A 25,757-nucleotide genomic window follows, 5' to 3' on the forward strand; every position below is an offset into this window, starting at 1 on the left:
GCCTCTGCTCAAGGTTTTGCCTGCAGTCACAGAAGAGAGAAAAGCTTCTCTACTAAAACATTTCTGTTTGAAAATCAAAGTGGGAATGTTTGGTGAATAGCATGAAACCTGCCATGAAGAGCCACAGAAGGATCTGAAAATCACAAACTGTAGGAGGATACGGTGGAACTTTAGCAAAAAGTTGGAGACCTTGCCCCCCTCCTTAGGCATGGCTGAAAACTGCTGCTGAAGCTGATGATGGGAAGAGACATTTAAAAGAATCACAGAGTCATAGAGTAGTTCGGGTTGGAAAGGACCTTAAAGACCACCTGGTTCCAAACTTCCTGCCACGGGCCAGGAATGTCTTCCACTAGACCAGGTTGCTCAGAGCCCCATCCAGCCTGGCTTCGAGCACTTCCAGAGATGGTGTATCTAGAACTTCTCTGGACACCCTGTCCCAGTACCTCACTACCCTCAGAGTAAAGAATTTCTTTCTAATATGTAATTTAAACCTACTCTCCTTCAGTTTAAAATCATTATCCCTTGTCCTATCACTACATGTTCTTATAAAAAATCTCTGCCTTATTGAAAAAATGTCTCTGCCATACTGAAAATCAGCCCCTACCCACAATTCATGTAGTTGGCAGAAACACTTGGGCAGCGGAAATATTTTGCAGCTTCTTCTGAATCTTTCTGCTCCCTCCTTAGAAATGGCCACCCACTCTTGAAGAAACGTTGGCTTGCCTTGGTGAAGAGTCTCTTCACCCTGGGACAGAGCACTGGCCCATTGGCTGTGTCTGCTGTGGAAGGCTGGGAAACAGAGGCTCCACCTGAGTAGGCTGGATGTTCAGATGAGCCCTGCTAGTAGGAAGAAACCTCAGCAGCAGCCTCCTGCACCAGCTCTGTGCTAAGAAAGAAAGAAAAAAAGGCCAAACACCCCAAAAACATTCAATCAATGATGTCCTGGAGGAAAAAGCAGTAACTGTGTCTCTCCAAGCCTGGGGCTAGCAGGGTGTTATGCCAGAGCATGGTTTGGCTTTTCTTTCTAACCTGAGGTTCCTAGTTAAGTACCACCTGGCAGCACCCCTGAGCTGCAGCCTGGGTTATGGTTTCCATAAAGGGCTGCTGGGTCCACTCATATTTATAACGCCTGCCCCTGGCACAGCGTGTCAGCTTGCAGAGGTCAGCTCTTCCCCGGGAGCGGGGAGTCATTCCAGAGGCTATGCTCCTGTTTCCATCCCCGCCTGCCAAGGGGCCTCCCACCCCCTGGCAGGTGGGACCTGGGGGTGGCTGGCTGAGGGGCATGGCAGAACAGTCTGAGGGGTAAAGAGCAGGAGGCAAGAGGGTGCACAGGAGATACAGTGCCTGGTTTCTAGTGTTAACTCTAGGAAGTAGGTGTGTGGCTTTCTCTAGTGCTCCAGGGAAAGTGGGAACCACTACATCCCTGTGGGAGACAGGTTGTCTGCAGGCAGGTGAAGAGTTTTCTTCAGGTGCATTTTAGTAGGTACTGTGGGTAAGGAGGATCACAAAAAACTAAGTCATGGCTCCAGCTTGGTCCCATCTCTGAGTTCATCAAAGATGCTTCAGACTGACTCTTAGAGCTGCCAGCTATCCCACATGGTACACTCCAAATGGAATTGTACCAAAGAGAAGATCAGAGCACCAGATGCCAGCCTGTGGCCAACATTCAGACATTCCTCTTGGCTTGGCAGCAAGCCATGACATTGTTCTCAACAGGTCCCTTGCTGGGTGCCATGGTCCTAATGAATGCTGAAGATCCCTGACTGAGGGATATTTTGATGGGCAAAAGGCAGCTTGGAGGATGTGACAGGTTTTAGAAGTCATGCTGTACTCTGATGGTGTTCTTCGTCTCAGAGCACGTGCGTGGGGTGAGGAACCAGCACTGCCAGCTTGGCTTTTCCGCCTCTCAGGAGCTGCACGTCACAGCTGTGTGTGGCACCCGCACGCTGACGGCTGCAACTAAGCTCCTACAAAGCTCCCTGGATTAGCAGGTGGGGATATACAGGGCAGGGATGCCGTAATTTGAGATGGAGTAGTTAGTGCAGTCAGGCAAATGTCACATGTAAAAAGAGTATCTAAAATGATCTTGCACAGCAGTTTCTGCTCAGTTCTTACTGGCCAGTAGCAGAAACCAAGATAGCTTTATTTTGGTAAATATAACTGATATCCGTTCATCCTTGGTCAATGTGTTTTTCTTGTTGGGTTGACTTTCCTTTTTTTCTATGTGTTTTTTCTTGTTTGTTTGGTTTTTTTGTTTGTTTTTTTTTCTCTTTCCATTTCAATCCAGTATAGAGGGAAAGATTTCCAGGAGGATTACAGAGTTTTCATTATGCTCTCTGGGATATTTTGACAAAGATACAAATACTCGCCTCACCATAAAGTGGTGTTTTCTGGACTACTTATATTACTATTTTGCCAGAGTACAGCCTGCAGATTTAAGAACACAATGTCCCTTTAAAGACCAATTTCAAGCTGCAGTCATTTCAGGAATATTATTTCATTTATAAGAAGCAGATTTTTGGGTTTTAAACAGCCAATTAGATGCTTAAGGCTAGTCCTGCAAAGATGTGAAACTGGGATTTTTTTTCTGCTCCTAGAGTTTGTTCTGATTGCTATTTGTCCAGATCAGACCCACAGAAGAGAAATTTAGGCAGCTAAATGAATCAGAACAGGGCCTGAGTCACTGATGCATTTAAAATTTTTCAAATCTGATGAAGACCCTGAGTATTTAAGACTTAAGTTAGTCCTTTTGACTTCCATGTGTTGTGATCATACACAGAACTATGTGGCTGAACAGCATCATTTATCCTGACAGTGTCAACCCAAATAACTGCACATGCTGAAAAGGGGAAGACTACCCAGCAATCATCTCAGGCAGGCTTTCAATGACACTAATTGAGGTGCTAATTGAAAAAAAAAACCCAGCTAAAACTCTCCAGTGGCAGACAGAATGGATCCTGCAACAGTAAGGACTTTAAAAGTGTGTTTTAATTCGACAGCATGGTTTGGAGTGAAAGTCTGTCTTTTGACATTTTGAACTGCAATATTTTCGTTTTTACCCAAAATTTCCTTCCTGTACCTAAACTGTGTCTCAGATGAGAGCTGGGAGACCACTGCTTGAGGATCAGACCCTAACACGTGTGTGCACATACACACACACGCACAGACACAGAGGAAACATTTTGAAGGAAACCTGGGGAGCCTGATACTCAGGAAGAGGTTGCAGGAGTGGCCAAACTTGCCCAGAGTTATCCAGCCCTGAGAGATTTCACTTATTAAACTCTAGTGAACCAAACACCAGCTGCTGTCTTATAGCTATCCAGTGACAGTAGCTTGGCTTTTTTTTTTGGCCTGTAAATTACTGTACACAGGTGGGGAATTTATTAGCATAAGTAAAATTAGGAAGCAGCACTCCATCTATCTCCCCACTGACACTGACAGGCTGTGAGATGTTGACCTTCTCTGAAGTGTTAGTCTGGATGGCCCTGAACCCAGCGAAAACACTTAGGCCTGCGCTTAATTTTGCATCCCATTAGGTCTGCCCTTGTGCTAGAAGTTAAGTATGTGGGTCACTGTTTTCCTGGATCAGAGCCCAAATCCTGAAGGTCCTTCAAGATTTAGCTAGACAGAGCATCTTAAATGATATGATACAATTAATGTAATGGGATTCTGCTATCTTTTCTGTTGGTGGCTGATTTGTGATGGGGAGGCTGGGCTGCACAGAAGTATACAGCCAGCCATCAACAGTTTCTCACAAACTATCAATTATAAACACATTAATAATTTTTAATTATCAATGTCTCTGGGAGATCAGTCTTTTTGTAGCTGATTAGGGCGGTCCCTCCTTGCAGACCCAGCATCCACATGCCAAGGTCTAAATTAAGAGCCAAAGTCTGAAGCTCAAAAGTGACTTTGCTTTAGCTAGGAGCTGTCAGAAGACTGAGAGCAGCTACTGCAGGATGGCCAGGTCTTCAGACTGAGCTGCTGGCTTTTGAGTCTCCTTGGTGGTGGGATATGGCCCCTGTATTCCATGTAGAGTGTTGTGCCTGGCATGGCAGGAGACAGGGACTGGTCTTTCTTTCTGTCTCCTCCAACAGAGGCAAAGGAGGCGACCATGACATAGAACCATAGAATCACAGAAGGTTTTGGGTTGGAAGAGATCATCTAGTTCTAGGCATCTGAGAAGCGTCTTGCTCATTATATTTCTCCAGCATGGCAGCTTCAGGGTGCCTCTGAACCTTTATACCTGCAGTCACAGAAGAGAAAAAAGCTTCTCTATTAAAGCATCTCTGCTCAAAAATGAAAGTGAAAATGTTTGGATAATAGCATGAAACCTGCCATGAAGAGCCACAGAAGGATCTGAAAATCACAAGCTGTAGGATGATACGGTGGAACTTTGACAAAAAGTTGGAGACCTTGCCCCCCTCCTTAGGCATGGCTGAAAACTGCTGCTGAAGCTGATGATGGGAAGAGGCATTTAAAAGAATCACAGAGTCATAGAGTAGTTCGGCTTGGAAAGGACCTTAAAGACCACCTGGTTCCAAACTCCCTGCCACGGGCCAGGAATGTCTTCCACTAGACCAGATTGCTCAGAGCCCCATCCAGCCTGGCTTTGAGCACTTCCAGAGACGGTGTATCTAGAACTTCTCTGGACACCCTCTTCCAGCGTCGTGTTTTCGAGACCCTCATCTTTTCCCCGGCTTTAGATACCTGCGCGCAGCCTGTCCCCGTTTTCCCCCTCCTCCTCCGCGGCCCCCGCCCGCGGCCGCCGCCGCACGGGGAGCCGCCAGGTGGCGCTGCCGGCCCGCGTGTGGGGCCGCGCGCCGCGCCCGCCTTGTCCCGGCGGCTGCGCGCGGGGCCTGAGGGCGGCCCGGGGGGACACGGGGACAGCCCGAGGGACCGGGGACGGCCCGAGGGACCGGGGACGGCCCGCCATGGGACAGCAGGGCAACCCGCGCCTCATGCCGCCTGTGCCGTGCCGCGGCCTGCCTCGCCCGGTCGGTGCTTCCTGACCCCTAGGCAGCCCCGTTCAGAGAGCGGGCCCGGTTTCCCTGATGGTGCCAGCAGTGTGCGCTTATGGCCAAGGAGTCCAGCAGTATCCTGGGGTGCTTTAGGAAGAGCAATGCCAGCAGGTCGAGGGTGAGGGTGATCCTATCCCTCTGCTCAGCCCTGGCGAGGCTGCATCTGCAGTGCCGTGTCCAGTTCTGGGCTCCTTAGGACAAGAGAGACAAGGACCTCCTGCAGCAGGTCCACTGGAGAGTTGATTAGATGATTAAGGGACTGGGAGCATCTGCCTTGTAAAGAATGGCTGAGGGAGCTGCACCTGTTCAGCCTCGAGAAGACAGAGAGAACGTAATCAATGTATTCAAATATCAGAAGGGGGGATGCCAAGAGGATGGAGCCAAACTCCTGTCGGTAGTGCCCAGCAACAGGACAAAGGGCAACGGGCAGAAACTGCAACACAGGAAGAACGCCTGAACACGAGGAAGAACTTTACTCAGGTTACTACTGAGCACTGGGACAGATTGCCCAGAGAGGATGTGGAATCTCCTTCCATGGAAATATTCAAGAACTGTCTGGACACGATCCTATCCAGTGTGCTCCCCACCCTGCTTGACTGGGGCGGTTGCACCAGATGATCCACAGAGATCCCTTCCAGCCTTACATATTATGGAATTCTATGTTTTAACCAGGATCTATACAGAGGTCTGGGCTCCAGAGTGTCCATGGACAGTGTTTGTGCAGCTGACAGAATGTCTGCAGTGTGAGAAGGAGTGGCAGGGAGTCACAGGACTTTGGAGGTAACTGCTCAAGTGAAATTCAGATTTTGGCTTTCCACTTTTAAATTCTGAGGCTCTGCCTGGCCCCCAAAGTTGCAGAGGGCAGCTTGAAGCCGTGACATATGGCAGGGTTTAAAGGGTCAGAAATCAAAATGTAAAAAAGCTCACTCCTTCCTTTACACACATAAAAGTCTGTTTATGTAAATTAAATCTTATGATTTAAAAATGGTCATGTAACTTTGACAGCTGTGATTTTTGAACAGGTTGAGATGGGTCTGCTGCGTTCTAGGGGTGTGATAAACCCTTCTCCCGAGGCTGAATCCAGCCCCAAGGCACACCCCCACCTTCCCCACGGTGGGGATGCTTTTTATGCGTTCTTCCGGCACTGATGGAAACAAAGCTACATGGCCAGTTGGGCTCAGGTTTAGCCTTGTCTGCTGGGGCCCCTTTTCACACCAATTCAGACAGCCTGGCATCAGTCTCCCTCTTTGTACACCGGAGAGAGGGGCAGGTCGGGGCACACGGCACAGCGAGGAGCGGCGGGGTCTCCAGGCAGCGCTCGGCGAGCGCTGGCGGGCACAGATGGTGTTATTTCCCCCCGAGGGCCGCGGGGTGCCCGCAGCGATGCTGGTGCGCGGCTGAGCAGGGCGCTGGGATTTGCATGTGCCCTTTGCACGCCAGGCGCCGGCTATTTAAATGACAATGGGGCGAGAGGCAGGTTAGGTATATATATAGACAGAGAGATATTTCTCTGTCTGCATGGGCTGCTGCTGGCAGCTGCAGTCCAGCAGCCATCCTCGCCTCCCCTATCAATATCCTTTCCCCTGAGCTGGAAGGACTAAGGGATAATTTAGTCTTTATGCTAGTTTGGACTTTGTCTGATTACCAGCTGAGCCTGATTACACAGGCCTTGCTGTCCCTTCTGGGAAATAGTCCAGACAGCACACAGGGGCCACTGCTCCTCCTGCCAGTTTTGCCACTGCCAATCTCTCTGATTTTATTTTGGATTGCAGGAGGGGTGGCTTGTTCTCTCTGCTGTCCTCCCTGTGCACCCACTGTCAGGGACCAAAGGACCTAATTTTTCTTGAGGACCATAAATCACATTCAAGCACAGGGCTTGAATACAAACATGTAGAGCCAGCTGGTGGGGAGCTGAGCTCTTTTGACTACTGATGACATGGAGCTGGGTCCTGCAGCAAGGAGCAAAGTGGGCCCATCTTCAAGTGGGCCTCCTCACCCACCCCAGTCTCTCTTTTCTTTCACAGTTTGGCACCTCAGGATGTGTCAGTGGGTGCCTTGGATATGTGTGTAACTGGGAGCAAGAGTGAGCTGTCACGTAAAAACCAGTCCAAGTAGCAAAGCTGAAGATCTGTTCCAGCTGAGCATCCCAACTCCAGCTATTTCACTGAGAACAGAGTGAGTGTCAGGCCAGGCAGTGTTAAAGTACTGGGAACTGACAGCAGCCAGCAGTTGCAGTCCAGCAGCCAGCCCATCCTCCCCCACCACTTACCACTTAGGAGCACTTGGATCAGCCAGACACAAGATTCAGATCTCCATCCATATCTACAGTTCTAACACAGTTCAGAGGAAGTGAAGTTTTGGCTTTGGACTAATGCAATTTTCAAAGCTAATGAACAGATGGTGTTTTACTTGCTGTCTCCAGCCCCTTTGTATTATCTGTGATCCAAGTCTAAACACCATAGATGAATTAGGATGGTCACGTTCCACATTCACTTGGAGAGGAATTATGTGGGGAGATGGAGGGACATAATGCAAAAAGTCCTAGAGCCAGGACCAGTTTAAAAACACCTCTGCACAGATGGAGCAGTGTGTGGTGCACAGAGGAGTTACCACAACTTCTGAAGCTCAATGAAAACACTTGACCCTTGACTTGACCTGAGACCTCTGGTTATTGATCCCAGGAAAACTTTAGCGAGAGGGCAGTTGCATTCTGGCTACAGCAGCTATGGCTCCTGAATGGCTCCTCCTGTTTTTGGAGCTGTCACGCTGAGCTCTCCCTTCAGCCTCTCTGCCCTGTCTCCACACCTTGTGGGTGACTAGAACTCTATGAGAGTTTGGCTCCATCATCTCTGTGCTCCCTTTGAAATAAGTGTAGGCTGCTCTTACATTGCCTGGTAGCTTCTCTTCACCAGAGTACAGGCTCAGCTCCTAGAACCTTTTCTCATAGGTTATGTGCTCCAGGCCCCTCAGTATCTCAGTTGATTCTTACAGGTTTTTCAACATCCTTCTGGAACCTGGGAGGTCCAAACAGAACAGAATATCTGGGCACAGTCTTATCAACCCTTAGGAGCAGATTAGGATAATTTCTCTCAATCTGCTGGCCACCTTCCTCCTGATGTAGTCTAGAATGTGGATGGCATTATTTGCAATGACAACACTCTCCTTGGCCTCCACCTGTAATTCCCTGGTCCTTTTCAGCTGGGTATAAACAGGTGTATCTTCACTGACAGATCATACAGGCCCAAGGACTGTTCCTGGTAGCATTGGTCATGGGTTTAGGTGGCATTTGGGATTTGACCCCCTGAGTCTCATTGGTGGTAGCACCCTGGCCATTTTTCTGTGTCCTGTTCCAGGAATCTGAGACAATATGAGAGCTTGGGGAACAGCTGGGTGCATCCAGCTGCTGAGAACTGATGCAAGCGTCAGAGGATGGAGCTCAAGCAGTGGTTTGTCTGGTGGCACCAGGGGTGCTGACCTCTCCCGAAGCACTGCAGGCTCAGGTAGCACAGTGCTGTCCTGAGCTCTTGAGGCACAGATGGTCTGAAAGAGACTCTCTTGTAGAGAGAAGAACAGAACAGGAGAGGTGGAGCAAAACATCACATGCAATGTTGTGACAACTCTATTGGAGCAAAGGGCTGTCTGTCAGCATCCTGTTTCCAAGCATGAATAGCAGCAGCTGTGTAGGGAAAAGGTTTAGCTACCAGGAGGAAGATCACTGTCAGGCCTATCTTTGTAGCTTTGGGACATTTTGGAAATATCCACAGAGAGGAATTTGATCAATCTTTCCCTGTCACAGCCTGAATGAAGCTGGATAACTCACAGCCCAAGACATTTGCTGATTTTGTAGTGGCACTCTGAGCCTCTTTTCATTGTACATAGGCACTTGCAGCCTCACAGGTAATTTAAAGGTGGAACATCTCCAAGTTACTGAAATGTTCTGTATTAATAGTTCATTTTCAAGCAGCTTCTTTCTTAGGCTTTATTTAAGGTGAAGCAAAATGTTTTCATGGATCTGAAACTCACTTCTTGGCAAAGATTATTTCTCAAGATGTGCAATTTCAAATTCCAGGCTGCTTTTCTGGTATGGGCAGAACACCAGAGTTGAATTTTCAAAACTGCCTCTGGTGAAGAGACAGAGGAAAACTATGAAACCTCGATACTCCTAGACTTCAGTTGACTCTTCTGTTAAGTTTGGGGGGGTGCATTTGTTGTTATAGTGGTCTGGGTGAAAGCCTTGCCATTTCTTGCTAAGAAGAGTGCAAGCTGCTGAGCTGTGTCATGTTTGACAAACCCAAACCTCAGCTGTTTAGCTTTGAAGAGCTTGGGGGCCTGTGTTCCTTAGTTGGCTAACTGGGATTTTAGGAATAGAATCTATTTTTGAGAAATGATGCCATATAGACATGCTAATGGGCAAAGTGTCAGCCTCCAGATAACAATATTGTTCTTACAAAACAATTGTTCTTACAGCCTGCTGAAAATGGTGCTTAGTGCTTTGGTCTCTCCTGCTAACCATTGCTTGCCTAAAGTGCAATTAAAGCTGTTGCGAAGTCCAGTCCTGGGCTGGGAACACTGCTAGGTGTGCTGCAGAGGTCTAGGGGTTTCTCCTGAACATTGCTGTGTTCCAAGTGATGTGTCCTGACTCCTTTTGCCATGCTATTTGTGCTGCCATCACTGAGGAGAGCTGTGCTACACCTGCTTGCTTCTGCTGGGCCCCTCCAGGTTCATTAGCTGTGCTCTGCACCATGCTGAAGTGATGCTGCTGCAGGACACAAGCTGTGCTGCAGCTGCTGAGAGCAGTTGTGCCTGAGGTGCTGTGCCATGGGGCTCGGTGCAGGGCCTCCACCTTCTTGGTGCAGCTCATGTGCAGCCTGGACCCACTGCCTGCAAACCTTTAGCTTGCTCTGTGCCAGTCTGTGGTTGGGTAGCAGGGGGCTGCATTTGGGCTCTGCCTCCGGCTGCTGTTATTTATGGAAACTGGGCAACTGTTCATGGAAAAAAGCTAGCAGAGGGTGCCTTGCCAACCGCCCTTCTGCTGGCAGTAACCTGCAGAGCACGTGTGTGTGCAGTGGTGTTCAAAGGAGGTGCGCGGCAATGGAAACCTGCCTCTGCATGCCCAGAGAGTGTGTGAGAGCCTGGGAACAGAGGTACTAATGCTCCTCTGCCTTGGCTCCCCTGTGATCTTCTGCAAACAGCCCTGCGGGGAAAACCACTTCATTTTCTGCTCTGCATTCCCTATGCTCACAATACCTGGGGAAAAAATGACAGCTCTCTTTTCTTGAGAGTACATGTCAAATGCCCGGGGCTGTAATGAAATATAGATCTACCTGATGCTGGACATAATACACGGGTGTTTCATTCTTACACTTGAGGAAAGAACCTGCCTTGTCTCCAGCTCACTGCAGCCTGCTGCAGCTGGAGGAGAGCCATTCTCTAGCTTCACTTTGCTACCAGACACCTAAAGTAATAATATGGTGCTCTTTAGGATGTAGTGAGGCTCCTTGAGAAATATGATCAACTACAAAGATCAGTCGGGGGCTTTAACCAAAGACCCTATTTGGGGAATTGGCTCCTGACTACTCATTTCACCAGTGCTTGTTTCAGAGCCACCTCATGTCTGTCATGCTTCTGATCTGGGAGACCCTTGTTAGGCAGCTGCTGACGTCTGGCACATCTTCCTTTCGGGCCTGACCCATTTAATGCTGGGGAGGACAAGCTGAGACAGAGCTGACCTGCAGAGGAAGGAAGAGGCAGGGAGACCTGAGTTGCCCAGAAATGCTTTTTGCACTGCAGTGATGGTCACCACTCAGAAAGAGAAGCAGAGGAAAGTCTGTATCTGGAGGAGCCTGCCATGCTCAGACAGCGACCCATTCTGCTGCAGCTCCAAGCATGATTTGAGGCCAGAGTGTGGCTGAGGTACAGCAGCTTAATGAGTTGCCACATGTCCGCCACACTGCGGTAGCCATCTGTGTGTGATGGATGTGTGGCATGCAGTGGGGTGCTGACAAAGCTATCTCACCTCCCCATCTTTGCTATTTCAAGTGTCTTTGGGTTTGTCACAGGCTATGGGCATTGATCTCTGCCCAGCTGCCATGGGGTGGTGAGTCACCAGGCTGCAGAGCTTGGAGCTGCTTGCCCTTTTCCAAAGTGAGGAGTCAAGCTTTGCTGGAAGGACACATTTCCTCACATACTGCCCATGAAGGCATTCACTGTGACAGGAGATCACTGAGGCCAATGACTATGCCCAATTCAAAAAAATCATCAAATATTTATTTAAGTGGGCCTTCCAAGTGATCTATCAGTAAATATGCAAAAATATGCAAGAGCCATGAGGGAAATGGAAGAACCCAGCTTTGAAGTGTTTCAGCCCACCCTGGCCACTGTGTTCATGAGATATTTTCAATGGACAGGTAGTCCGTTGTGGAGGACAGCAGGTTTTTGGGCACCTTTTCCAGATGAGGCAGCCTAGGCCCATGCCAGGAGACTGAGCTACACGAACCTTGTCCTTAGTCTGGCAAGTTCAGCCTGGAACCTCTTTACATAGCTCGCAGCAGACCAAGACAAAACAAATGCTCCCAGCTCAGGTGTTCAGCTGATTTAATGACAATCTTTCTTTTAAAGCAACCTCAACACCACATTAGTGAAGGTTGTTTTTTAAATTGGGTGGCTGAAAAAAAAAAGGAATGACCTGTAAGGCCTTCTATTAAAAAAATAATTTTTAAATAGTTGGTGAGGAGTCATCTTTGGTAAATGCCTAGTAGCTGGCTCGATGTGGGTCTTCTGTCTGCCTTTGTGTGCGGGTACATATGGTCTCAGTGGATATGTGTGGAGTGGAAGCAGTCCTGTTCTGTAGGTCCCCTGTGCTCAGGTTTGTGTTTGTGTACTGGGAGCGTTAATGAGAACAGACTGCCTTTCTTTCCCTTCGTTCCCCAATCCCATCTGTTCAAACAAAAGGCTGAAAGGGAGAGAGAGCTGAGACCCTGCTGGTCAAGAGGGGATGGATAATAACACATATCCTTGGGCTACATTTCAGCACATGCAACCCTTTCAAGCTGTGCTAAAGCTTTTATTCAGGCAAGAGAAAGAACAACCAATATAAAATAAGGATTTTTTTTCTTCTTTTAGAAAAGCTGCATCAGGCCTGAAGGATGCTACATTCCGTTCTGTCCCTCTAACGTTTTATAATGCTGAATTATCAAGAAAAAGGGTCTAAACCCATACTGATTATATATTTGTGTGTGTACAGACAGAGCATGATACTGGGCTAGAGCGAGTGACATATGCAGAGGGGCCAGGGATGGCTTAGAAAGTCAATTTTCACTCTGTTTGCACATGGTAACAGTTCCAGATTCGTGTAATTAACTATACATCAAAAGGGTGTGAAGGAAGATATATTCCTCTCCACCTTGGGGATTTGATAGGTACTTTGCAATTCATGGTTAACCCCCCATTCACATATTTGTCATTATGGTCGTGCCAAACAACTCATCTGAAGATCAAAACAGCTTTCTTGGGGGCTGTTACAGCGAGAGCAGCACAGGAGATGGCACCTCGAATCCCAGAGCGGGTGCGGAGTGGCAGAGAGGGATGCAGCCCTGGATGGCGGCGCTGGTGTTCAGCCCTCTGCCAGCCGTTCCAGGGACGTCATAATGGTTTACGGGAGAAAAATGGTCTCAAATGCCATTAGTTTAATGCTTCATAATGTCGTTGTGTCTGTTTTAAATGCAATCACCAAGCTCAGGGGACACCCAGGACTAAAATAAAAAAAAAGAGGAAAAGCGCTTCCAGAAATGTAACGATGGAAAAGGAGGGAGGGAAATCTTTGGTGAGTGAAGAAATGAGATTCACTGGTTCTTTTCCACTGAGCAGGTAGCACATGAGTAATTGGTATAGGACGGCTAAAGGGATATTCATCATGAGAACTGATTGCACCCAGGTTGTAATAAATACACCAAAGTAACATAATCAGTCTGGAGGCAGAGGAGAGTTTTGCAAAACCCAAGACCTGATCCTGGCCAAGATTTTCAGAAAGAGTAATTTCAAGTGAGATTTCTAGTTCTGTGTTACTGCCTTTGCCTCGTTTTCAGAAGTGGCACACAACAAATCCCACCAAATGCATCCATCATCCCCAACCCATCTAGCAAGTTTATTGATGTGCATGTGGGTGCCTAACTCCAGGGTGCACTGTCTCAAACAGAGGGAGCCAGAAAAAAAGGAGACCTATCAAAACCAGTGAACAAGCTGAATCTGATCTGTTCACACTAAGAGAAATGCAAATAAATAAATTGGAAAAGCAATTAATACACGCAGTGGTTATGCTCATGCAAGCCTTAGCAATCTTTCTAAGTGTTTCATATCTTACTTCAATCACATAGGTGGAACTGTTTCCTTTGGGATGAAATCCTCCCTTGTTGACATCTCCCACTCCAAGTGAGGCAGGTATATGTTCCTTTCAGACAGGAGCTGTTCAGTTTCAGCAGTCATCAGTTATTCTTCTCCAGGGAGGGATTAAACAAGGTGAAGGGATCATAGGACCATCTAGCACTGCTCCTTTGTGTCTTTTTTCTTTGGAATCCTATCAAATGGGAGCAACCTGCTCCTATGCATTGATGCTGGCAGCTAATCTTATGTAGAAAATTTACATGAGCAGCACATCCCCTCTCATCTCTACACCTCTTCTCACAGGGCATCCATCTCACACGTAGGCTGCACACTGCGGGTGCCCTCATGTCTATCATTAGAAAGCAGACCCTTGAGCCTGGCCTAACTGTGCACCATTGATGTATTGCAGGACAGGCCTCTGCTGAATTCATCCATCAAGCAACCGCAAGAAGTGATTTCTGCGGATTAATGTGCTGGTGGGTGCATGCAGAGGTTGAAAGAGGAAAGGTTCATGGTAGTAGCTGGCTTACTGAAAAGACAGAGAAATGAATGAGGCAGAAATAGAGTCCTTAGCATTGCAGATAGGTACAGATAAATAGGTCGTTGCTTTCAGCTCCTGTATTTGCTTTCTGCTATAGCTATTGGTAGAAAACAAGAAAAAGGAGTTTTTGACTATGCTTACTATAAGGCTGGTTTTAAGAGTCTGTTCCCAGAGTCTTACAAACCAGCTGAATGTAGCTGTGGAGGCTGAGATCCACCATGGTGGATGTCTCTGGTGGTTTGGGTTGAGGGAGCTGAGTTTAATCTTGGAAAGAGGTTAGAGAAAAAGAAACAGATGTATCTGTAGTTTAAAATTGACTAGCAGTGCCTTTCTTTGAGAAGATCTTAAGTTTCTGTGGAGCAGAGATTAGAAATTTGGCTTGAAAGGAGCTCCACTGCAGGGGATATGACTTCTGTCATACCCTGAAAAACTGTCCCAATTTGGCCAGATTGTGAGTCTCCAAAGAAAACCAGATTAAGTCTCATTGGCACTTGGCAATGGAGATTTGTCAGATTTTAACAGCTGAACTACTGGTCCATCCTTGGCATGTATGACCACAGTGCCCGACCCATCCCTGCAGAGCACAGCCCTTAGCTGCATTTTCCTTGGAATGCACTTAACCGTGTGGGACTGCCTTGGTGATGGGTACCACAACTGCAGACTGTGGGAATGCAGCTGAGAGGTGCACAAGAAAAGTTTATTTTGTATTTTACCAATGGCTAAAGGTGTAGCTAGATGGACTTAGAGCACCAGGAATCCCTGAGTAAGGAGAAAAGTCAATGAAGTAGCTATTTCCTGTAATAGATGAAATAGATAAAATTCTTCCATTAGTTCCTTATGTGAAACAAATAAACTAAGGGTAATGTTTTTCACTGCAGGCCATCAGAGACATTTTTTTGTTATCCTCAAATATATTCCCTGTATCAGCAGGCTTCTGGCACAAGCCTTTAGAAAAAAAGGAGTATTTGTTGGCAATGTGTTCACCACCCTTTCTAGGAAACGCCCTTTCCTTCTTCTGACATTCAGGTTGTGCTTCATATCTTACCCTGCTTCCTAAGAAAGTAACAGCAAGATTGGTAATATTAAGATACTTAGGTCTGCAGAGGTGGTATTTGGATATGGGAAAGATCATATGAATAGCATGACTGGTGACTTGGAGTAACTTTGGAAAAAGCTGGAGGTTCCAGATGAACTAGCAAAACTGTTTGTTTCTTATGATGGAAATGGCGTGCCTGAAAGAAAAGTTAGTACAGCCAGGTAGGCAAGAAAAATATGTTCAAAGTGTTACATCAGAGGTGTTCAAGAACTGAAAAAATTAAAGAGAGGAACAAAAGAAGTTTCATGCCGGCCTCAGAAGGTCAGTGGCATCAAGGAAGCTGATAAAGCTTGTCAGATATGAAAGGATAAGTAACAGAAATAGTAGGGTCACCATGAGTGAAATAGTAAGATTACTGTAAATGAAACATGAACAAAAATACTAGTTTATGTGAAACCACAAGAAGCAAAAAAATAGAGCAAGGGTTCTTAGGCTGGTCTGTATTGAGCATCAAGGTATGACTTCAGCAATCAAACTGTAGACACTGAGGAAGATGTTTATGTCAGGCCTGGACAGGGCCCCAGCACAGACAATTCCTCAGCAGGTACTGGCTCTGATAAACAGGAGGATGGTAGCAACGTTGCAGCACATTGAATGTGCCACTGTTCTTCCCATTATCCCAAAAGGAAGGCAGGCAAGTAACCGTGAGATGCACAAAATTAGAATTCAGAGGTGTTGTGTGCCAGCTGTGCCTAGGGTTTATGGAGGCTGAAGTGAACAAGACTGTGGAGCAAAATCTGCTCCCATAGATTCTGCTGACTCAGAAAAAGTATAAAGGACGCATTCCAAAACCAGGTAATTGTCAGCCGGTAAGAGGGTTCCAAATGCATGGCAGCAATTTCTTCTGGATACAATGTACCTGATACTAAAGTATCTGTACTCCACAATCTATCAGACTGGGTACTAAAGTACTTACTGAGGATGGACCCAGACCCAAATTCAGACAGATTAGCACTGCTACAGTTCAGAGTAGTACCTCAACAGTGTGGGTTGTCATATGGTCAGTAGGAAACTGAAGAACAAGAAAAATCCTGGCCAGAACACTGGGAATCAAAGCCCCTGGTGACTCTAACATAGAATAAACCAAGATAAAAAAAGCAATATGTGATTCATGGACCTAGGATTTGCTATTATGCATCCTTATGGTCAGAGGTAAAGTTGCAAATGGTGACTTTAGCCCTGCTACTATGGAAGATAGGTAAATACATCCAGTGAATAAATAAGGAGCAGCTTCTCACAACATGAGTGAAAATGAAGCAGGAATGATGTGCTCTCCGTTCTGGAAGGGCCTCAGACAAAGACATCAGGATCACGAGGAGACGGTTGATGTTATGTGACCACAAGCAGGCTTATTGCTGCTTGCCAGCCATGCCATTGCTCTCTCAAAGGAGACATTAAGACACAATAGACTCAGCATTGTTGAATCAGCTAATCCAGAGGTTCACTGGATATTTCTGCTTTTTGTAGGTATTTTTTTCAAAGTTCTGTGCTGCAGGGATGTCAAGCAGGGTTCCCATTATATAGTGAAGCACATCAATAACTGGCTTTTGTGACAATCAGCTGTGGTGCAGCACATATGGAGGCTAAGGTCATGCTGTACCAGTCCCTCCACGAGGAAATGATGATAACCTCCTTGCTTCTGAGTGCTTGCTGAAGGGTGCAACCTTTTACTCACACTCCGTAATTAGAGACAGTTTCTGCTCTCATAAAGCAGTAGCCAGCAATAGAGCAAGTATAACCCACAGCTCTGGATCAAAACAGCCTGGGATGTTGATCTGTTTGAAAGCTGGCTCCTAGTTTGGTGGATGAATCTAATGCTTTGACAAACTGGCTGACTGCAGATGGGCATACACAGCCTGCTCAGCTCCCTTTTTTATCTCTTTCAGATGTCACTACTAGGAACAGTGATTAAATCCCCATGTGACCACTCTCAATCAGTAAGAGCAGGTCTTGTTTCTCCAGAGGCCTGTATCAGAGTGGCTCAGTCACCTCATGGCACTCAGAGAGCACCTATGTTAGCCAAGGATTTAGATACTTCTCATGGTGGGATGAAGCTACATAGGACTGGTCAGCTTCACAGGCAGGGTGGGACTGGGCAGGTTGCAAATTCTCCTGCTGTGTGGGTCAGGTCCTTATCCTGCTGACAGAGCATTTGCAGTCTAAACACGTAAAGGGTGGAAAAGGGAAGCATTTGTTGTCTCCCAGGAGGATGTGAGACACAGAGAAATACCAGACTGGCTGTGAGATTCAGAGATGGAGAGAAATGGCTTTTCTGGTGTCAGTCAAGCCAGAAGCTGCAACTCTTAGAGAAACTCGAGGAGCCACCATGCAAAGGAAGAAGGAGCCAATCTGGTGTGGACATTCTCTGAGTGTGACAGTAGTGTAACTTCCACGTGACAGAAATTCCCCTGCTGAAGATGCTGTTGTTTTGAACACAATTATCTTTCACAAGGTTCTTCCAATCCACCTAATCATCGTCTTTATCTTAATGTGCTTTTCCTTTCTACATTGTAACGTAAAATCCATTTCCTTTCAATTTATTTCAGATCTATCTGCATCCAGATTACTGTAAGTTGGATGCATGGTAATTAAATGCGGTTTCTCTGACTAGACAGGCAGTGAATGCTATTACAGCTTGTTTATGCTAGCAAGCAATGCAGGTTTCTCTGTGCCATCACACCAGCATGGTTTAACCCTACCCTAGAGAGTCTGTGTGCTAGGCCATGTGCAAGCTTCACCATGCATTTGGTCCTTGGTTCATGGAGTGACTTTGGTGATTAATGCTCCTTGGGTTTCAGATTTTCAGATGCTGAGATTTCAAAATATTTGTCCCACTATGATCTGCCTCAATAATTCATCCTGTGTCAGCTGTCACTTGAACCTCACTTTCTGATGGGGGCATTTAAGAGACTGCTGACAATATCTGCATGTTTAAAGAAGGATACAAGGGTCCTACCCTTTGGCTCTACAATGCAGCCTCGTGCCAGAATCCCCATGCAACTGACAGGATTTGACCCTGGCCTTGGCCCCATATAACACTCTGTATTCTGGGAGCTCGTTAAATATGTACTCTGAATCCCATTTCATGTTGTACTTTCACCTTTTGGATGCTACTGAGAAGCAAATTGTGTGGTAGCAAGAGTCCTGGATGTCTTGAAATGATACAGAGGAGGTATTATGAGTGTCTGTAGTTCAAGCATGCCCTGTAAATGCACCACTGTGAGGTGCTTTAAGAATGATTCAAGAAAAGGTCAAGTGAGGTAAATTCACCTTTACTGAGTAAGGTTCAAATCGGTTAAAATCTCAGATACTGTTACAAGGTAAACGGAGTAGGAAAGTTTTGTGCTAATTTACTTTGCACATTGTCAGAAGATACTTCATGGGTCAAGAAAGCTGGGAGGTCTCCCCTAGAAATCCTTTGGCACTGATGAGCCTTGTGTGGTAGAGCCTGAACTAGATAGCATAGCCTTTGAGACAGTCATATGATTACATACAGCAAAGTGACTTTAGCATTTAAAGATAATTTCTGAATCTCTGGATCCTTTTTGTGTTTTGTGTCCCCATCAAGAAAACGGGGTGAGTGCCGCCAAACCACTTTTGAAGACTCCATTCCTAGCTGGTCAGCAAGACCTGGCTCATATTGGAGGTCACCGCTGGCCAGAAGATTTAAGCTGGTCTGTGCTGGGATTTCCTACATATGGGGTCTGAGACTGGTTGTTTGTCTGAGACACCTTTGATCACCCAAAAAATCCTCAGTGGGATGAGCTTAGAAGATGATTGTCCATTCCCCCCCCCCACAGTTCATGTAAACCACTATTTCCACTCCTCCTCTCTTTGTTATAATTTTACATTCCCGTTCGTTTTCCCTGTTTCTTCCTCATTTTTGAGGCTTGAATCTAAAGCATGTCAAAATTTACTAGGTTTTGATGACCACAATGTCTGAATCTAAATTCTTCAAGTCTCTCAGCAGTCCTTTCTTCTTTCAAACACTTACCTAGATCAATATTATGTAAGGTCTCCAGAGTTTAGATCTTCTTGGGGCAATTCAAGCAAGATAAGAAGTTGTGACCCTGACTAATAGGACCTACCTGTTCAGAAGGCAGTCCTGTCAAAGTAAAGTCTGCAAAATATGTCAGGACAAGGAGACTGGGGCCAAATTCAAGGCAGACCCCATCCTACATTTGACCATCCTACCATACCATGATTATCTTCAGGATCCTTCTTAGGATTGTTACTTTGGTGACAATCATAAGGAACTCCTTTGAGATCATGGAACTGCTGTAAGCTTACCTTTATGTGTTTGATATCAAACTCCAACTCTTTGACTTTCAGGAAACCCACATTTGTTATGCTTATTGCTTCAGGGAACAAGTCCTCCTCCCTCTCTATCTAAAAGATCATATTTATCTTGTCACATTGACCCACTGAGGACTCACCTTACAGAGAGCTTTTGTGTTCAGGTCCAAAGAGACCAAGGCTTGAAAGATGTTGGCATCTGTCATAGATTTATTTCCTTCAGATCGTGAAGATGTAGACCGAGTCAGGCTGAAAATCCACCTATTCCAGCATCCCAGTGCAAATGGGAGCCAAAGCAGGTGCCTGGAGAATATCACAATAGCAGAGGTATATATGACGCTTCCTGCTAAAGGCCTGCTGCCCTTCAGCCATTTGTGGTTTGAGGAGAGCCTGAGTTGGGAGGAACTTCCACACATTTAAAAATCCTCAGCAGATTTCTATTCTGTGTGCTTATGTCCTTGAACTTGTATAATATTTTTGCTTCCACAACATCCTGAGGAAGGAGTTCCACAGTTTTACTGCACATGGTGTGACAAGACACCTCCTTTTGTTTGTTTTGAGCCTGGCATCCAACAGTTTCATTTGATGCCTCCTGGTATCAAGTTATATTGGATGAGACAGGGAACAACTGATCCCTCTCCACCATCCCCTTGTTAACCGGGATATGATGGCTTTCTGTAAAATCACTGCTGCTTTGGTCCTTTTCACTTCATCATTTGCTGTATGGAAGCTATTCCATGCTTTGTATTACCCTTGCTGCCATTTTCAGATGCTTTTGGACTTTTACTTTGTTCTTATTGAGACTGAACTAGAAGAGCTGCACATGGAATTCAGGATACAGACTTACTTTGGTTTTATGCAATGGCATAATGATGCTCTCTGCCTTGCTCTCTACCTGTTCTGTTCTATTCTCTCAATGGTGATAGTAATATCTTACATTTCATTTTCTTTTTCCATGACACAAAGACCCAAGCTGATGTTATCATGAAGCAATATATCATAGCTACAAGATCTTGCTTCTGTGCTTGGCTTAGGACTGATCAGTTATATGTGAAGTTAGAAATGTTCTTCCCTGCATGCATCACCGTATCACTTTATTTAGATTGAATTTCTTGTGCTATTTTATCAGTCTCACACAGTCCTTCTGCAATTTTTCATGGTCAGTCCTTGTCTTTATTATCTTGAATAACAAAAGTCCAATACAGCTTTGTGGTTCTATCCCATAGGGATCATTTCTGGGATAGTCTTGAAGCCTGTCTTGAATCTTGAAATTGCTTAAATGGTCAGAAGACCCTTGGTATTGGCAATATTGGGTCTGATATGTGGGAAAGACTTGTCTTTGAATGCTGTGACTGCACACAGTGGAATTCTGCTTCTGCTCTGCTCTGTTCTGCATTTCTTTTCTTTCTTTGTTTTTACCTTGTCTGTGAGCCCTTGCTGAGCTCTAGCCCTAGGGTTTGCAAATCTTTCTGCCACTTCTGTGCATAGAATCATTTTGAGCAAGGAGACAGAGAATTTCTCTTGGAGGATAGATGTTATATGACAAACCCCTTGTCTTTTGGTCCTTGAAAAAATGTTACTGTGCCAGTCCACCCCTCTGGCCATGACTAAAATTGTGGTGATCTCTCCTGAGTAGTTTTGAATGTCTAGTTAACAGCTCCTTCCAGTTCCCTTCCTGCCCGGTTCCTGTCTGTTCCTGGACTGAACTCGATTTTAATCCCCAAGCAAGCTGCTCCTTCTGACTTTGCCGGAGCATCTTCTCCCCATCCACCCATACCAGCAGCTTTACCCAGCTGCTCACATCCTTCTCCTTCCTCACATTTCCTGCTGCCATCTTCTCCTGTGTTTGCTGACTACCTTTTCAGATGCCTTTTGTTCCTCATTATGCTCTGGTATAGACCCCAGGTTCATATGTGCACCCCACCACCCTCATGGAAAATCCTTCAGGTTATGCCCAGTTGCTGATTGATGAGGCCCCTCTACCTATGTGACCTGGCTTCTTCTGCTGTTCATTCACTCCATGCTGCTTTTGCTTTGATTTAAGCACTCCTAACGGCACCTTTTTTAATGCTTTCTTCCAAATCTCCTCTGAATTCTCCACAGATTTCTTCTCTGATCATCTTGTTGTTGTAGGGAGGAACAGCAGAACAACTGTTACCTGTTGCTTTCCAAGTGACTCTGTGCCCAGCCATTCAGAGAGCAATCATTGCATACATCAATGTGTGTGTGCACTCGTATCTAGGAAAGTTTGGGAGGAAAAAGCCAGCAAAAACAAGGCAGAGGGTGGGGTAGGGTAGTTGGGGGTCCTTTATTAACCTGCTAAGAATGCCTCTAGCAAATAAGTGGGCTTGAGAAGTGTAAGTTCTGTAACATCACCTTTCTCTGATCAGTTGAGTAGAAGTCTGCACGGATGAGAAGTGAGAGACCAGCCCTGCGCTGGAGCACCAAGAAGCTCCCTGTGAGAGCAACGACTGGCTGCACTGTAGGGCATGGGCTGGTGGGGTGGCAGAGGAGCAGAACCACCTTTGCACAGTTGTGCCACTCTCAGGGACCTTGAAGGGCAGGATGGCTGTGGGAAGGCCAGAAGGAGCAGCTGGAGGGAGGGGCACAGGAGCTGCTGTGAAAGCTGGGCTGTGAGGACTTGGTGGAGAGCAGTGGTGGGCAGAGAAGCCTGCTCTGAAAGGACAGAGGAGATGACATCAAAGAGCACAGTTGTAAGCTGAGAAAAAGAGCAACTTTGTGCCTGCACTTGTGTCTGAAAGTGGACAGGGTTTGAGCTCTCTTTCATTTTGAGCCTGAGTTATTCCAGCCCAGTGACTCTATTTCTGTCTCTGCTCCTGACATTTCTCTTTCAGGTGGCTGCTGCATGGTTTTGGGTGGGGCTGTGGGCTGGGGCGACTCGTGTTTTCAAGCTCTTATCGGCATCAGTATGATGTTCTGCTTTTCTTTTCTGTCATACGGCATCCCGCTCCCCTCCCCTTCCTCCCCTCCCTCTGCCGGCTCCCAGAGGAGGCGACAGACGGTCCTGTAATTTGGTTCCATTCGCTCGACTGGAGCAACACCTGCCCCCCTCTCTGGGGACAGGAGGGTCTCATCCCAAACCGTGCAAGGAGCCAAAGATGAATCTGAAGCTCACATGCAAATAGAGCCCAGGATAAAACAACACGGCCATTCTGGGCAGGAAAGGCAAAATCCGTCACCAGGGGAAGAGGCAGGAAAAACGAAATCAGCTCTGAAGAAATAAATAAGAAGCGCCAGGAGATTGCCTTTTCCTTTTGGGTCGGTTGCTATTGTGGTTATTGATCTGTCCCACCCTGGAGAATAAACTGAGAGTACAGAAAAATAATGGCTGATATTAGAACACATTTATTCACCCTAAAAGAACTGGGTTAATTGGGTTACAGGATGGCTAGATGGATAGATATGTGAAGAGATAGATAGAATGTCTCTGCTATTTCTTCACAGCTGTATAATGGAAAAGATCCATTTCTTTGTTGAGTTTCATACACAACATCCTCTTCAGCTTGCCACCCCCCATCTCTCTCTCAAACACACACACACTCCCTTTGCTAGAAATACAGCAAAGATATCAAATCACATCCAAGATCCTCAGAATTTATCTGCTGTAAGTATCAGTGGTCATATCCTACCTGGCTCACACACTTCTTAACACAAACAATAGGACACGACTTTGTGGCTGGGGAGTAATGTGATCCTGAATGCAGAGTACCACACACTTTGCTGGACAGTGATGGTCTATGCCTAGAAATCCTTCCTTTTGTATGTGCATATGTAATAACAGCATAAATTCAAGTCTATATTTTGGAATATTTTGTGCTCAAGATCTTTTAATCTCTTAGGAAACTGTATGATACTCAGATACAGCTCCCCCTTAGCTGTACAGTCCTGTCAAAACCATTATGTTTATTTGGAGGAGTTACTTTTGGCTTGCTGTCTGTCCTCGTTTGCTGTCTCAGGGTCAGGATCTGTTTCCAGGGTTCAGATGAATGCATTAGCTGCCCTGCTTCCTAATGATACCATGTGAGTGTGTATTGCACCGTGTCCCTGTGAGTCCATACAGGCCTGAAAATGTGTCTTAATACGTGTTATAACCTGATGTTAGCACGCATGGAATATCCCTTGTGCTGGGATATTCTAGGTTTATCCATCAGAACTACTTGCTCTCTGTGAATGCTGGAGGTTTCCATTCAATGTTTTATATATTTTATATAATGTTTTAAATATTTTATATATTGTTTTGAGTTCAGGTCTAAAGTCCCTCTTTTAGAGTCTGCTAAAGGTCCAGAGGTAGTGCTTTGCCTTTTCTGTCTCTGAGTGCACTTTCTTTCGTAGTTTGTAGGATGAGCTCCTCTTCAGTTGTGAAAGAAAGGTATCTGAAAGTAGCTAAAATACCAGGAAATATTAACTGTGTCTCTTCCCTACCCATTGTTGTAATGGCTGAGTGTGATATAAACTTCCATTCAGAACTTCCAACCCCATTCTTCCTATAGTATTGTCATTCAAGGTCATTCATTCCTTTATTGCTGAGGGAATATAGACATTGGCAAAATTTGATTATATAATTAGATTTTATTGCTATCTAACCCAAACTTGCAATGAGCTGAAGTTAAATTTGTTTACTCATCCTTCATAAATCCAGACTTCAGAGCCCTTAGCCATGCAGCTTTTTTTTTTTTTTTTTTTTTTTTTTTTTTTTTTTTTTTTTTGCATAGGCCTTTTAGCTTGTGCATACTACTCAGCTCCTTAAGAGTAAAAAAACGATGTGGAATGTGGGAGCAATTCTGTTTTCAAAGCTCATTAACTACTAGATGAGCATGAGTTTCCTTCTTGGTGCCAGCAGAAAAAATGGAAGTAGTTGGGGTGATGTTATTGTGGGGACAGGATTTAAACAAGATGGTGAGCGTATGGAAGTGAGACAGGACTTGTAGGAAAAAGCAATTTCTTCCATCAGATAAAACTTGGGAAGAAAAGGACATCTCTCCAGGTCAAGTGCCCTGACTCTTTTTTTGCGGGTTAAACTTGAGATTTGACCCTTTGGATACCACCAAAAGCAAAGCCCTTGCTGCTCTGCATCTGAGTGCAGACAGGCTTTCTCTTTTCTCAGGGATGGTAAGAAAGGAATAGCCCACAAGATTTTCTGACTTTCTGAGCTTGTTCCCACGCATCTCCACGCTGTACTCTTCTTTGCTCACAACACAGGAGCCTTTCTGGCTTATCACTTGGGCACAGACAGGATCACATGGCTGGGAACCTGAGACTCAAGCATTATCTCGACCTGTGCCTCTGACACGTGTGAGACCCCCAGAAGGGGAAGTGAGACCAGGGGGAATGTGGGGTTCACACTTAAAACTGCCGGTGACTACAGCTATCATACTTTGCAGTCGGATGTTGCAGAGCACTCTCTTCCCCTAAAAGATGCATTCCCAATGGTCAAGAAGGAAATAATATGTTTATCTTTTTATTAACAAATCCTCACAAATGCTTGTAACATGGACGCTTTTTGAATGGCAGGATTTTTAATATCACTCAGGCAATTACATCAAACTCAACACAGCGCCCTGATAATGAACTTAAGAAACAAAACTGTCCCAAAGGAAGCCAGCTCCAAAGTTGGTGAAGGTATTTCAGCCCTGAAATGCAGGATTTGATACCTGTGCATTGAACTACCAAACCAGTGTGTGTTCCCTTGGGACACAGTAAGCGTGTATTTGTAGGAAATGGAATTAACAGTCTCTCTGACAGGTTTTCTGCATGGAGCTTTTCAGCTGGTCAAGACCACACTTAATTAAATCACTAGGCAAAGTGTCAGCCATAAAAATGGGGTGGAGGGGAGGGTTTCATTTCTCCAGCAAGTAAGAACGGATGACCAAGCCACCAGAGTCAATGGCAGTATTCAAATTATAGATAAAATTAACCCCTTGTGGTAAACAAGAAAATGGTTTAATAAATTAGATAGTCTCACATTACTTGGGTAATAACCTGTCTGCCATTGAGTCTGTTCCATATTTAAAATTACAAAATTTGGCAATGAAGCCTTATATAAAAGATTATGGTTGAGGTTTTCTAAAGCAGGGAAAGGGCACAAGATTTTTTCCTTGGTTTCAGTAGAATAAGACCTGGCCATAGAGGGATCAAAGCTGAACTTAAACAAGAGAAAGAAAACCCAGTGCACTCAGACAGGACAAAACACATACATTTGGGTGGCAAAGCCAGACCTTTCAAAGAGTGCGGCAGCAAAACAGGTGCTTGCAAGCATCAGATTGGATTGTACAGCATGAACTTTGGAACATGTGACCAGATGCCAGTCATGATGAGACTGGGAGAAAGGGACAGCAAGGGTCCTGTGTCTCCTCTGCATTTGGGCAGGGCAGCCAGCCGAGAGCAGCTGGAGTAGGGGAGCTGT

The sequence above is a fragment of the Chamaea fasciata genome, unplaced genomic scaffold (genome assembly GCF_029207755.1).
Source record: "Chamaea fasciata isolate MVZ Bird 193981 ecotype frontalis unplaced genomic scaffold, bChaFas1.0.hap1 SCAF_2, whole genome shotgun sequence".
NCBI classification, from domain to species: domain Eukaryota; kingdom Metazoa; phylum Chordata; class Aves; order Passeriformes; family Sylviidae; genus Chamaea; species Chamaea fasciata.